Source organism: Tamandua tetradactyla, chromosome 24 (genome assembly GCF_023851605.1).
Source record: "Tamandua tetradactyla isolate mTamTet1 chromosome 24, mTamTet1.pri, whole genome shotgun sequence".
NCBI lineage: Eukaryota > Metazoa > Chordata > Mammalia > Pilosa > Myrmecophagidae > Tamandua > Tamandua tetradactyla.
In genome coordinates this window covers 7,824,407-7,840,108 of record NC_135350.1, presented here as the reverse complement: position 1 = coordinate 7,840,108, position 15,702 = coordinate 7,824,407, and positions in this window count along the sequence as shown.

Below are 15,702 nucleotides of genomic sequence, written 5' to 3'. Positions count from 1 at the left end.
GTACCATAGTAGACTAAATGAGGTGTGAGTCAAAGAGGAAAATCAAAATCAGCTTGTTACCCCACCCAGATAGAGAAGAGGGTAGTGAATATCCCCACATCCTAAGATAAGTAAATAAATAAAAACCACAGCCTAAGAAAGACATGGAAAGTACAATCCGAGTTGGCTGTATTCTCTAGGCTTTATTTTATAAGTGTATAATATATACGCATATATATAATGATCTTATAAGTATATAAACTTTGCACTTTTTATTATAGGATTGGGTTTCGTGCACTCAGCCTCTTCAAAAATTTCAAGTTGAACAATCCCTTGTATCTTGGTAGTTCTTTAGAGCCAGCATTTTCATGTTCAGGCATCAACTTTCCTTACAGAATCCTTTCTTCAGTTTATTTTGGCTTGAAGGTGTCATACATTACAGAGACACTCCCCGAGTTACAGGATGATTACATAAAAGTTGAAGGTAATATTTGATCCAATTAAAAAAAAATAGAATTGTTTAGAGATGAAGTCAATATGGATTATATTTGTAGTCCACAGGTAAGTCTTAATCAGGAGATGGGACTAAAGTGTAAAGATGATTGAAATTTAGAAAGAAGTTAAAGGAAGAGTATTTCAGGCAAAAGAAAAGGAAAGACTAACTGAGGATGCCTGCTATGGAGGGGCTTAGAGACAGTCTGAAAAGTAGGACTTGATTCTGGGGGCATTAGGAGTGAGGGAATTCTTTTAGCAGGGTGTAACAAGGTAATATTTTACTGTTGTATATTAAGTCATTTGTGGGCTGGATTCGTGGGCACAGAGTCTACAAATGAGCTGCTGTAGTCTATAAAAGTTTGAAACGTTGTACTTTTACTCGAAAGCACTGACTGAATCTGCTGAAATTTTTTATAAAGCAAGGCATGACTAAAAATACAGGAAACAATTCCTCAGGCATTTTCAGGGAGAGACTTGAGGAAGTGAAGACTAGAGTCAAACAGCTACCTTAGTGTATAAAATTTCTATAGTGGTACATTCTTTAGGTTAAAGATCTATGCTATGGTAGGTATAATCTTTTTTGTTTTTCTTTCCTGTGTTCATTTTATTTCTTTTTCTACTGTCTTTTTATTTCTTTTTCTGAATTAATGCAAATGTTCTAAGAAATGATGAATATGCAACTAAGTGATGATATTGTGAATTACTGATTATGTATGTTGTTTTATTTTGTTTCTTTATTTTTTTAATTAATAAATTAATTTTAAAAAGAACTATGCTATGGTTATATTATCTGATGGGATGAGGACATTCATGAAAAGCTTTGAATTACTTAATCAACTAAGTGAAAACAAAGGGACAAAGGAATAAGTTTCCCAAGAATCATCATTGATTGGATGATGGGAAAAGAAAAGAAAGAGAAGGATAAATGAAGAATGATCTGAATAAGTCACTCCAGCATGTCCTGGGGCCCCTCAAGGAACAGATTGAGGAACTGATGACCAAGGATAGAGGGGAGTGTGAAGGGGTGGGTGGAAGGAGCCTGTCAGTAAAAGAGGCTAAGAAAAAGTCTGATGAACAGTTGCACAGTATTTATTTGAAGCACCTGTGTTAATCCTCACCATTTAATGACACACTATCCCTCATCATGCATGGCCAGGATTACGCTAACTTCCAAATTTCATAGACCTATTTTATTGTTAAAGGACTAGTAAGGCAATATATCTGACCCTCTCTGCCCTTTTCATCTATCAGTATTTATTCTCAACTAACCATATACTCTGATGCTTAAAAATAACAGCTAATATATATATATTTTTTGCATGAGCAGGCACTGGGAAATGAACCCAGGTCTCCAGCATGGCAGGTGAGAACACTGCCTGCTGAGCCACCGTGGCCCGCCCAGTAACAGCTTATTTTAAAACATAGGTTTACAAAACTGTGAAATTGGCTAATCCATCCAGGAATTTATAGACTATTAAATGATTTAAAGCCCAATTTCTGCTTGCTTGAGGTTTATAATACATTAAATACTTAAAATAAGGAATGTCATCAGGTTTAAGTTCATACACGAATAGTTTAAAATAGATGTTTGTTCTAATATGAGTCATTTAAAAAGCATCCATACAATGAATTCCTTATTAGTCACTGGTAATTCTTTATTAGGAAGTGGAACTAAGGCTCCTTTGAGCCATTGAATCATCACAATCAACAAGAACTCTGAACAGGATCAAATACGGTGTTGTTTTATTTGTTAATGCTGCCAGAATGCAATATGCCAGAAGCGGAATAGCTCTTATAAAAGGAATTTATTAAGTTACAAGTTTACAGTTTTAAGGCCATAAAAATGTCCAAACTAAGTCATCCAGAGAGAGATATCTTGACTCAAGAAAGGGCTGATGACTTTCGGGTTTCTCTGTCAGCTAGGAAGGCACACGGTGAAGTTTGCTAGCTTTCTCTGCTCGTTTTCTCTCCCAGCTTCTTATTTCAAACAGCTTCTCCACAGATGTGTTCTTTCTGCATCTCCAAAGATCAGTGTCAGATCTGAAGTTTTTTCCAAAGTAGCTCCCTCTTAAAGGACTCCAGTAAATGACTCATTTTGAAGGGATTTAGACCCATCTCCATGGAGACTGCTTAATCAAAATGTCCCACCCACTATTGAGTGGGTCATATCTGCATGGAAACAACTTAATCAGAAAGATCCTACCCTACGATATTAAGTCAGGATTAAAGGGTACGGCTTTTCTGGGAGTACACAACTGTTTCAAACTGGCACAGACGTTAAGTAGCTATTTTTGTTAATTGTTAAGTTGAAGTCAGTTCCCTTTATTTGGGAAATGTGTGGTAAATATAACTTATATGGAAAAATTGGTGATGTGGGAGATGCTAACATCTCAATCATGTTTAAATGTAGCTACCCCAAAGTAGCAAGGTGTTTGACCTTAGAAATGCAGGAAATCTGAACTGTTAAAGAATAGAGCTGTTTTTTCATTCAGCAAACATCTTTATGTGAAACTAGGCTTAAAAATAAAAAGTTCAAGGGGAAAACCTGGTAATTTCTAAAACTTAAAAATGTGCTCTTATTACTCAAATTGTGAATAAAATTCTATATTTACATAGTAATCTTATGTTTATTATATTAATATTATAATATAAAATATAATTATAATATTAATTCTTAAACCTCATTGCCCACTAGAATCCCTCGGGTGTTTTAACAAAAGGAACTTTTCAGTTGTACCAAATTCTTAAATAAAAATCTCCACAGTTTGGGAATATTTATGTTAGCAAAACCTCTCCAGGTGATTCTGGTGTGTATTCAGTATTTTTTAACCTAGATTTCTCTTTTTTATGCAATTTTATTGAGATATAGTCACATACCACATTAACATCTGAAATATACAGTCAGTGATTCACAGTGTCAACATGTAGTTGTGCATTCATCACCACAATAAATTTTAGAACATTTTCATTACTCCAAAAATAAAAATATAAAAAATACTCAAAACATCCCATACCCCTTATCCACACTACTCTTTATTTCTTTAGCCTTTATCTTCTTACTCACTGTCAATACACTGGATAAAAGAGTATCAGTCACAAAGTTTTCACCATCACATGGTCATATGGTAAGCGCTCTATAGTTATACAGCCATCTTCAAGAAACCAGGCTACAGTTTCAGGTACTTCCCTCTAACTATTCTAATACACTAGAAACTAAAAAAAAAAAATCTATGCAATGCATAAGAATAAACTCCGGAATGACTTCTTGACTCTATTTGAAATATCTTAGCCACTGAAATTTTGTTTAATTTCTCTTCCCCTTTTTGGTCAAGAAGGGTTTCTAAATCTGATGTTGCTGGGTCCAGGCTCATCCCCAGAAGCCGTGTCCCGAGGTTTACACCCTGGGAGTCATGACCCATGTGGAGGTGGGGGTAGGGGGCTAGTAAGTTTATTTAGAGAGACAGGCCACATCTGAGCAACATAAAAGGTTCTCTGGGGGTGACTCAGGCATAATTATAAGTAGGCTTTGCTTCTCCTTTGCAGGAATAAGTTTCATAAGGTCAAGCCAGAAGATCGAGGGCTTGGCTTATTAAATCAATAATCACTAATGCTTGTGAAGATATCAGGAATTCCCTAGGTGGGGACATTTAATATTTCTACATTTTTCCCCAGGCCCTCAAGGACTTTGCAAATACTTCTTTATTTTCCTGCCCGAGTTACTCTGGAATGTATCAGGTATTATATTAACCAGTATAGAATAACAAGATCTCATTCTTTATTCAAGTTTCCATGTAATTTTGTTCTTTTAATAAACTGACCATACAGTTAAATTAGGTAGTGTGCTACAGAAAATATAAACTTTGTACCAAATAAACATCACTTCCTTTGATCTCACACAGAAGATGAAGTTTTAAAACACAGTCAATACCATCCTTTACCCAGTATTCTGATTTACCTTATTCCCAACCAGATCAGCTTCATTTGCATCTCTAATTGAAGTCTGATGTCTTTTTCAGCTTTTTAAAAAAGTTTTTTTAAACCATTATATGGTGTAATGCTGACTTTCATAGCAGCAGAATCTCTAACTCTGAGTCTCAGGTGTTACAGAGATACCCAAAGTTCCAGGGACTGACCAGGTTATTTACGAAGAGCACAGAATCTCAGAATTTAGGATTAACAGTTACACCTCATGAATAGATGTGACTGCTGTAGAGCTTAAAGTCTAGGAATCTTTGCAATAAGCCTTACTGAACATTCTTAACTCCTTAATTGTTGATTGCCCAGTCTCTGTTCATGTCCTATCCCCTAATAACCTATGTTCTCAAATTCAATTCTCAATGTTTGCACATTATAGTCAGCCTACAATAATGAGGATTTGCAATATTTTCCCTTTCATTTCTAGTTTATTTCATGCAACATAATGTCCTCAAGGTTCATTTACCTACTTGCATGCCTCACAAATTCATACCTTCTTGTAAAGAATCTTCCATTGCATGTATACACCTCAGCTCATGTTTCTATTCATCGGTTAGTGTGTACCCTTAGGATACCTCCATCCATCATATATTTTGAATACTACTGTCATAAACATTAGTGTGCAAATATCCATTCGTGTCCCTGCTTTCAGTTCTTCCAAGTATATAATAATGGGGTTGCAGGATCATATGGCAACCTTATACTTAGCTTCCTATGGACTCCCACACTGCCCTCCAGAGGGGCTGCACCATTCTACTTCCCTACCAATAATGGATAGGTCCATCTCTTTCCACATTTTCTCCAGCACTTGTATTTTTATGTTTATTTATTTATTTTTATTTTTTATTTTTATTTTGGCATGGGCAGGCTTTGGGAAGCGAACCCGGGTCTCTGTCATGACAGGTGAGAATTCTGCCACTGACCCACCATTGCACCACCCTGTTTATTTTTAGACAGTTTCATTCACATGCCATAAAATCCATCCTAAGTCAACAGTCAATGGCTCCCAGTATAATCACAAAGTTATACATTTACCACCATAATCTATATGAGGACATTTCCATTTCTTCTCCATAGAAAGAAGAAGAGGAAGAAAACATAAAAAGGAGAAACAACACCACCACCAAGAATCCCATACATCTCCCTTATATCCCCCTTATTGACATTTAGCTTTGAAATATTGTCTTATTTATTAATTAATTAATGGAATTAATGGAAGCATATTCCAATGTTACTGTTAACTATAGACCCTAGTTTACATTGATTGCAGTTTTTTCCATAGACCATCTCTTTTCAACACCTTGCAGTGTTGACATTCATTTGTTCTCCTTCATGTGAAAACTTTCTTATACTTGTACAGTTAATCACCACTGTTTCTCTTCCTATCTGTCTGTCATGCTCCTTTTATTATTTCTTATAGAGCAGATCTCTCATTCATAAACTCATTCAATGCCTGTTTGTCTGAAAATATTTTAAACTCTCCCTCATTTTTGAGACTGGATATAGAATTCTTGGTTGACAGCTTTTATCTTTCAGTATCATAAATATATATCACTGTTTTCTCACCTCTATGGTTTCTGCTGAGAAATCTGCACATAGTTTTATTGAGCTTCCCTTGTTTGTGATGGATTGCTTTTCTCTTGCTGCTTTCAGAAATCTTTCTTTGACATTTGATAGTCTGATCAGTAAATTGGAGTATGTTTATTTGGATCTACTCTGTTTAGAGTATGCTGCACTTCTTGGATCTTTAATCTTATGTCTTTCATAAGAGCTGGGAAATTTTCAGTGATTATTTCATCCATTATTTTTTCTTCCCATTTTTCCTTATCTTCTCCTTCTGGGACATAAATAGCACATATATTCATGCAATTAATGTTGCCATACAATTCCCTGAGACCCTGCTCATATTTTTCCATCTTTTGCCTATATTGTTTTTTTTTTTTGCATGTGTAGGATTTCAGATGTCCTATCCTCTAGTTCACTCATTATTTCTTCTGCTTCTTCTCATCTGCTGTTGTATGTCTTTTCTCTTGCTACTTTCAGAAACCTCTTTGTCTTTGTCATTTGATAATCTGATTAGTAAATTAGAGCATGTTCATTTGGATCTATTTTGTTTAGAGTATGCTGCACTACTTGGATCTTTACTCTTATGTCTTTCATAAGAGGTGGGAAGATTTCAGTGGTTATTTTGTCCATTATTTTTTCTGCCCTTTTTCTCTTTTCTTCTCCTCCTTCTGGGACATAAATAGCACTTATATTCACACACTTCATGTTGTCATACAATTTCTTGAGACCCGGCTCATATTTTCTCATCTTTTGCCTATTTTGTGTGTGTATGTGTGTGTGTGTTTGTGTGTGTGCAGGATTTCAGATGTCCTGTTCTCTAGTTCACTAATTCTTTCTTCTGCTTCTTCTCATCTGCTGTTGTACATCTCTATTATGTTTTTCATCTCTTTTATTGTGCCTTTCATTTCCATAAGTTCTGCTATTTGTTTCTTCAAGCTTTTGAGTTCTTCTTTATGGACACCCAATGTCTTCTTTACATGCTTTGTCTCTTTTGCCATACCTTCCCTTGACTTCTTGATCAGACTGATTTCATTTAGAAGATTTGTTTGAGCATCTTTAATAAGTTATTTCAATGCCTATATTTCAGTTGAGGTGTTAGCTTGTTCCTTGGACTGCACCATATCTTCGCTCTTCCAGATATGACTCACGAATTTTTTGCTAATATTATGCATCTGATTTGCTTAGTTTATTCTGGAAATTATTTTCTCTTTCACCTAGGGTTTCTTATTGGCTGGCTTTGTGCTCTGTCTGTTCTCTGACACTCAGTTCAATTTATTCTAGTTAGATTCAGTTGTCAAGTTAGCCAGATGAAGGCACCTAGTTCTGTTGCTGCAGACATGAGCCAATAGTACATGAACCTCATCTGTTGCTGATTACATCTGCAGTCGGCTAGGAGGTGTGCCTGCTGCAATGAATGACATTTGACTTAACTGGCTGGTGCTTAAATGAGAGAGTGCAATGTAGCACAGCCCAAGCAGCTCAGCATACCTCATCTCAGCACTCGCAGCTCAGCCCAGGCCTTTGGAGATACAGAAAGGAATCACCCTGGGGAAAGTTGTTGGAACCCAGAGGCTTGGAGAGAAGACCAGCAGAGATTACCCTGAGTCTTCCCATGTAAGAAAGCCAAAAAAAAAAAAAAAAAAAAAAGCTCTAGCATAGCTTCTGTTTAATTGATCAGAATTTTTCAGCTCTTGTTTTTCTAGTTCTTGCTCTTCCTATTTGGAACATCTTTTTTTTTTTTTCTTTTTGAGGAAGTTCTCCCCAGATATGATCAACCCCAATCAGATTTTCTCAGACAAGACAGGCTCAGGTCTCAGGAAGAGAGTAAAATTAATATTAAGTTTCTCTGAGGATGAGGCACAGCAGGTTTCCAGTCTTTCTGAAGAAGCTTCTTGACTCCATGCTTTTCCTATCCCACCAGCCCAGTTGAGGCTGGTTTGCCAGCCCTCAACTTCCCATCAGCATTAAGTGGTATAGTGTCTCTAATTCTCAGCAGAACCTGTCCCTGCCAGGGGTGTGGTTGAGACTGAGGCTGAAGTAGAAGACCCACTTAAGCTGTTTCTATTTTCTAGCCCCTGGCATCTGAATTCTCTGAATGAGAGTGTCCACTTATGCTGGGCCCTCCCTTCCCCTTTTCTTGGGGAAGATATGTCCTTTAGGGAATTATCTCCTTCACTTGACTAGTTACTTTGTCTCTCAGACATACTTTAGCTCTGTCCTTGTCTTGATCTGTGCAGACAATTGAAAGTGCTTGAGACTTTTTTTTTAATGTACCATTAAAAGAGTTTTAAAAAAATCCTTCTCAGATCCAATCCCCAGGCCTTCCCTCCACCTCCTGGGTTCACTAATTAAAAGCTGGAGCTGGTACCCGATTCTACGTGCCCTTTTTCCTGGAGCACAGCTCAGCCTTTGTTCAGTATTCTGAGCTCAGCAGATTCTAAAAGCCTCTGTCTTTTTGTTGTCATTGTTGTTAGTGCTCCTTTCAGCCAGGAGAAACCTCAGGGTTCCTTCCATTTTGCTCTGTGTTTATCAGTGCTCAGAGCTTGTTTTCAACTATCCAAATTTGTTCATTAAATCTGCAATTGCAGTTTGCTTGAGCTCTCCTTGCCATGCTCCTATTACAGACTGCTTCTTTTTCCTATGGGGCAATGTCTCCAAGACAGCCTGCCATGACAGTGAGGGAGGGGTACCAGTGTCTACGTTTTGAGAGATTTTACTTATAGTTCTGTGCTGTGATCTTGGCCCTTTCACCAGGTCTAGACTGGTGTATGAAATGTGTCTGTTTACTGAAGTCCCCCCCACATTTGTCCCAGACAATTTCGGGCTATTTACTAGCAGCCCTAGAGGACTAACTCAATTCCACAAATCCTTACACCACCATTTTGCCCCACCTCTGCATGTTGAGTGTTGAAAATCACTGATTTAGAATCTGAAAAATTTCTAATGAGACTGCTTAGTGCGTGAGGTTGGTGCTACCTACCAAATACAAAATGGGAATCACAGCGGGAGGTGCTAATCTCCTGAGATTTTCGTGGTATAGGTAGACATGGAATCCAAGATAAAAGTTAACCAGTAAGAATAATAACCTGATCTGGCATCCTGGAAGTAGCATCTTCCCAATTATGGACTATGAACAATTGTATGACTTCTAAAGATATTTAGTAGTAGATTCAATAGAACTTGGTGATTTGAGAATGAGAAAGAAAAAGGTTTGGGGTAACTGCCTGAACAGTGGAGCATTTATAATGGTGGGTGTCACATAAGGGCTAATAGTTTTGGGAAGCAGATGGAAAAAATTACTTTGCTTTTCTTAAGTTAAGGCCTGTGAAGCATCCTTGGGGAGGAGTTCAGTCCAGAGGTGGATTTGTGGTTATGAACAGGGAGGAGGGCAGGGCAAGAAATTTCATCAGCATCTTGACGGGGTGAGTAGGATTTCCCGGGGATGTGTGGAGAGCCAGGACTGTGAAAGGGGTCTTGGAGAGAAATCATCAAGGACAGGCAAGATGCAGCGGAGCTCACAAGGACACCAAGAAGACGCAGCCAGAGAGGTAGTAGCCTAAAAGACAGTAACACTTATTGAACATTATCAGAAATGGCATGAGATAAGGAACATAGTAGATTGTTCGTTCATTGGAATAAGATCTTACAAAATAACTTATAATGCTTTCTTCCTCATCTATGTTTTCACCAACATTGAGAAAGACAGAGCTTTAAAATGTTGAAGCAGTGATGAATGAAATAGCCTTGGAAGGAAAACAGGGGCTTCACCCCAAATCTATTAAAAAAACTGATAATGACCCAAAGTGTATAAATTTCAGAAATAAATTCAATGTATCATTTGTACAGTCCTTATGAAAAATACGTATTCATAATGGGAGATGAAAACATTTGAAAAAATGATTTTTAATAAATGGTTCAATACCAAGGCTGAAGTATTATAAAAATGGTTAAAAGTATGGACCGTGAAGCCAAACTACCCACTTGCTAACTAAGTTACTTAGCTGCTTTTTGTCTCATTTTTTTCTCCTTTGTGAAGTGGGGATAAATATACTGTCTTGTAGTGCAGACTATTAGTTAGTTATTGACAAACAATGCTGCTTAACAAACTCAATGGCTTAAAGCAAACCACAGATTATCCCTACATATCTGAGTGTCTGCTGGACCAGCTCTGCTCCAAGAGCCTCTCCTCCTGGTACCAGAAGATTAGCTAGATGTTCTTCTCATGGAGAAAGCTGAAACACAACAGAGAAGCCCATCTGAGCTAGCATGTATGTAGTAAGCCTTGCCTGGTTTCTTATCTGTTTACATCCCAATGGCCACCGCAAGTCACAAGACCAGCCCAGAGTCAAGGGGTCGGGAATTAGCATCCTCTCTGGATGAGGCTATGAGAAAACTGTGGATGCAAGGAGGGGTGAAGAATCAGGGCCAGTAATTTAAACTCCCACAGCTGTTTTGAGAATTAAATAAACTAATATTTCAAAAGTACATAGAACGTGTTAGGCCCCTTCCAAGCACTATGAATGTGTCCTATCATAATTTCCCTTAAATTAATTTATAGTTTGATGCCATTCCAATAAAAATTTCAATCTGCTGATAATTCAGATCTCAAAATATGCTAACCTCAAAAAGAAGAGTAACAAGAAGGTTCCAACCTTATCAGATAGTAGAACATAATTAAATGTTAATTAATGAAAGAAAGGAAAAGAAACACAAATGGATCTGATGTTATAGGTAAACAATATATGAAAATAAACTTTTCAATATGAAAGAAAAGGTAAGAATTCAGAGTGCTGAAATATAGGTAGATAATAAGTAGCCACAGTAAAAAAATCAATTCGATCAAAATTTTATACCACACACCAAAAGAAAAGCAAATCTTCTGTGAAATTAGAGAGCAAAATTAATGAAAGATCAACAGAGAATTTAATCAACTATGTATCAGATATATGGGGAAAATATTTTATATTCAGCTTTCAATGATTTCAGTGGCAAATGAATGATTCCAAAATACATTCAACAGACTATCAACTCAGAAATTTTACCTGAGGCACCACAAAACAAAGCAATGACTTTCCAAAGAGGTGTACCGGGACAAGATGCCAATTTTCAAACATTATCAAAAAACCAGTTCTACAACTCTTAAAATTCTTACCCATACCAAGGCAATAAAAGGATAAGCATGTGTGGATACTGGAGAGGACTCGTGAAGAGACATTTTTAAGAAGTTCTTGGTGTGCCCTGAGTGCACCTTCTGCGCATGCCTGCATGAGCCTGAGGTGGGAGGTGTTGACCTGCTGAGACTGGAAAGGTCTAGAGACCATCCCGGCAGACCACAGTGGCTCAGCAGGCAAGAATGCTTGCCTGCCATGCCGGAGGACCCAGGTTCGACGCCCGGTGCCTGCCCATGTAAAAAAAAAAAAATAGAGACTGTCCTGCCTGAGGAAGCCTCGGGTCGGGTGCCTGAGGAGGAGGGAGCTGCAGGGGCTGGCTGGCATCTCCCGAGTGCATAAAGGCAAAGGCTGTTTTCTGGGAACCAGCCTTGAGACAAGCATGAAAGAAAGCTGTCCTGGGCTGTGCAGGAAAGCCTTCTGTAAGGTCAACCAGGCCTCCTTGAAGACAATCCAGGTATATATCTTGGTTCTGAGGGACTGACTCCCTGAGATGCCTGTTCCCATGGCAAGGGTCCTGCAGATAAGAGTTCCTTCGAGGTGGTGAGGGCCCATACAAGAAAAGTCACCTTGGACTCCTGCCAGGCCCAGAGTGCATCAAATTGGTCATTTAAGAACCTACCTGACTCCTTTCCCTCTGCTCTCTCCCTGCACACTGACCCCCAGGGAGTAGAAACTGAGGTTTACAAACTAAGGAAGGAGTAGAAATACTAGGCAGGGCACTAGCAAAACACCACATTTTCCTACAAAAGTAGTACTGACTTGGGAAAGGGAAAAGATTTGCTTTAAATGAAGTTCAAGGTTTTCATAGTCATATGTTACTGGGCATCCTAATTTTGGATTAAGATTAGTTTTGGTGATGTATAAGCAACCCAAGCACAACTGCAGAAGCCTGCAGGGCAAGAGAAGTTAGCCCTCCCAGAATTTAAAGGGATATTGAGAAATAAAATCAAATTTTGTTGCATCCACTTGTTTTCCTTTTTCAGTGTAACAGTTATGTATAAAATATTTAATTGCATGAAGATTGGGTACAAATTATATCGATTAATTTCAAAGCTAAGCTAAAAGAAATAAACTGGGAAAAATATTTCTAGTAATATACCAGGCAAAGAGTTAATCAGGATTCCATATAGAGTTAATTCAAATTTATAAGAAAAATATCCTGACCACCAATAATAAATTGTGAAGAAGTTGGAACAATTAATGCAAATGGAAATGCCTTGCAAGAAAGATATATTTATCTTGTTAGCAATGAAAGAAATATAAAATCAAGAAAACTCAAGGTATATTTTATATCTAATAGATTAGTAAAAACAATGGAATATGATATGTAATTATAGTGAGATTGAAGTGAAGCTGGTGCTCTGCAGAAAGAATTGGTTTGATATATCCCTTTTTAAAAAAACAACATGGTAATACATATTACATCATACAAATATCTGTACACATTAGCTCAGTAAAATCATTTTTGACATTTTTCCTAAGAAAATAATTCATTATCATCATCATAATGTCTCTTCAAAAAGATGGTCATGATAACCCTACCTCCAACATAAAACATGGAAATAAACATATTAAGTAATAATAAGATGGGTGAATGAATTATAGGGCATCAATTTGATGTGATGGTATGACCATTAGGAATGATAATCCTGAATACAATAAAGAAACATAAAATATGGTTATACTATATTATGCCTTCATAAATTCTCTTGCCTATGGGGACTCATAAGCAAATGGATGACACAATTTTCATCTAAAATGAGTGGATGGAACTCTAAATTTAACCTAGTAATTGTGGAATGGTTCAGTTACCTTTCTACGTAGAAATGATTTAAGAGTTATCGGTATTCTTGGTCAAAATCAACTAATAGTGAAAAATCATTTCATAATTATCTCTTTCTAATATAAGGTAAACATCCTGACCAGGCCAATGCTTGGCATTTGAGGGCTTGTTCCAAGAGAAGAAATAGAGGCCGATATGTGATATATCTGATACTTACCAACTATAAATAAAATCAATAAATTGTTAAATAAAGGAGGTTCTATCTTCCTATCCTCTACAATTACTTTACTTTGTTTCTGCTTGGGTTCCCTCTTACTTCAATTTAGTTGATGTCCAACTGGTTTCTGTGCTAGAAATCCTGCATTGTTTTTTATTAAAGAGGGAGAAGGAATGTAAAATGGATATAAGGTTTTATTTTAGAGCTGAATATTTTATTTATCTGAGTCAGGATTGACTCAGGATTTCAATCCTGACTCAGGTAAATATATAAACCAACCAAGTGGGTTACATGAGTCACAAGTTGTTGGTTTGAGTTGAATAGCTCCTGGTCTGCAGCACCTGGCTGCACATTCTTTTGTTTTTTGTTCCTGTTCATGTACCACAAGGGCCTTTGACATATGTTTTAGACACCCAAGACCAAATGGCCAAACTATCCACACCCCCAAGATAGCCACCTCTTGCTCTCTCCCTGAGAGAATTCACTTTCTGAATTCACTTACTTTCCACAAATACTTCCTGATTACCCACTATATATCAGACATAAGTTTTAATGAATGTTTAAAGAATCTCTTTTGAAAAGGATTTGTTTGCTAATATGTTAAAGGCTAAGGGCAGAAGAAACTTTCTACCAAATTCATTATATTCATAACTTCTGTTCTCAGGAGGTTTATCCTCCATACAGACCTGGGAAAGGGATCTGTGCATGGAATTTTGGGGTCCCACATATTCAGAGTGTGATCTAGAAAGGGCTATGTGGACTGGAGAAGAGAAAGAATGTAGGATGAGACCTGGTGCAGATGCCACTCTTTCTTATATCTAAAGGGCTGTTCCTGGATTCTTAATTTAGCAAGTTCTTTAATTGCCCATCCTCCTACTTAGCTCCATTTAAGACATCCTTAGACTCCTTTTCAGCTTGGACCTCCATATCCCTCAAAACTGAAAACCCTTGCTCATGTCCTTCCTCCAATTTCACTCCCCAATGTTTGTCCTATCATTTCCCCCCAAGACCATGCTTAGCCTGCTGTGCAAATTGGTCCTGAATTCTTCCCACCTCTGCCTGCTGCTCCTTTGCAAAGTGACTTTGCAGCTCTTGCCATCAAGAGGTGGAGTCTCTTTCTTCCTCTTTGCATCTGGGCTGGGCTGTGTGACCTTCTTTGGCTGATGGAACATGAGTGAGCTTGATGCAAGCAGAGGCTTAAAATGTGATTTTACTTGGAGACTTGCCTTTTCTTTTTCTGTTTCTTGGGTAAACAGAAACAGAAAATGTGATCACTGTGGGTAAAAATCAGGGCAAACCTCCTGAAGCATGAGAGACCGCACAAAGCAGAAATGAGTCATGCCACCTGAGTTCAACTGACTGCCTGGCCTGTGGATGAGGTCATGCTAGACCAGCAGCCCCAGCTAAGCCACCAACTGACCACAGAGATCAGTTAAGCTGGCCTGGACCAGAAAAATTACCCAGCTTACTCACAGAATTATGAGCAAATAAAATGACTGTCATCTTGTGCTATTGAGTTTGGGAGTGTATTGTCAGGCAGCAGTAGTTCTGCTCTGAGAGAAATTTGGCTTTGTCTGTACCCAAGCCATAATACAAGTCCAGACAAACAAGGCTCAGCACTGATGGAGGCTCTTCCCGAAGGAGGAAAACCCTGAGGTTAGAATAAAAAGATTCAGAAGGACTGATTTCAAGGACCGAAGTGAAAAGAAAACCCGGAGTTTTTTTAGAAAGGAGATGCACAACTTGGGCTTTTTAGTCAAATGGAAAGTCACATCCAGAAAAAAAAAGCCTTCTGAGAACAGAAGTTATGAACATAATGAATTTTGTAGAAAGTTTATGCTACATTTTTCCATTTGGATATTTCAGGATTAGTATTAATATACTGTCCAGTAGTGTCCATTTTACAAAAAAATTTTTCTGGGTTATAAACATAATACCATCAATGTGATATCTTATTTAAGAAAATTCAAATTACTCTGCAGCCTTTTTTGCCCAAGAGAGAACACTAATTGGGCATGGAAAATGAGATGATGCTATGAAAGCAATATGCCCAGTACCTGGTAGGAGGTGATAATGCTCTCTATAATTCTAACACTTACCAAATGACTGACTTAGCGCCAGACACTGTTCTTTGTGCTGTGTGTGTACTAACATATTTAATCCTTGCATCAGCCCTATGAGTGGGTTGTATCTTTGCCTCTATTTTATAATTATGGAAACTAAACAGAGGGAAGTTAAGTAATTAGTTACACAGCTAAAATATTGGAACAGGGATTTGGACTCATTCTGGCTCCAAACTGCTACCCTATATCCAACAATTTATTTTAGCATTTTATGTTTCAAGAATTTGCTAAGGCTTTGCAAATAAAAGTCAAGCCATTTAATTTTCACATTTCTCCTTGAGGTGCCATTGCTCCATGCATCTTATAGCAGCTGCTCCAAATGTGCTAGCTTTGGGTCCCACCCATCTCTTCTCATCGCCTTCCCATCTCTTTGTCATCTCTGCTCTGAGTTTT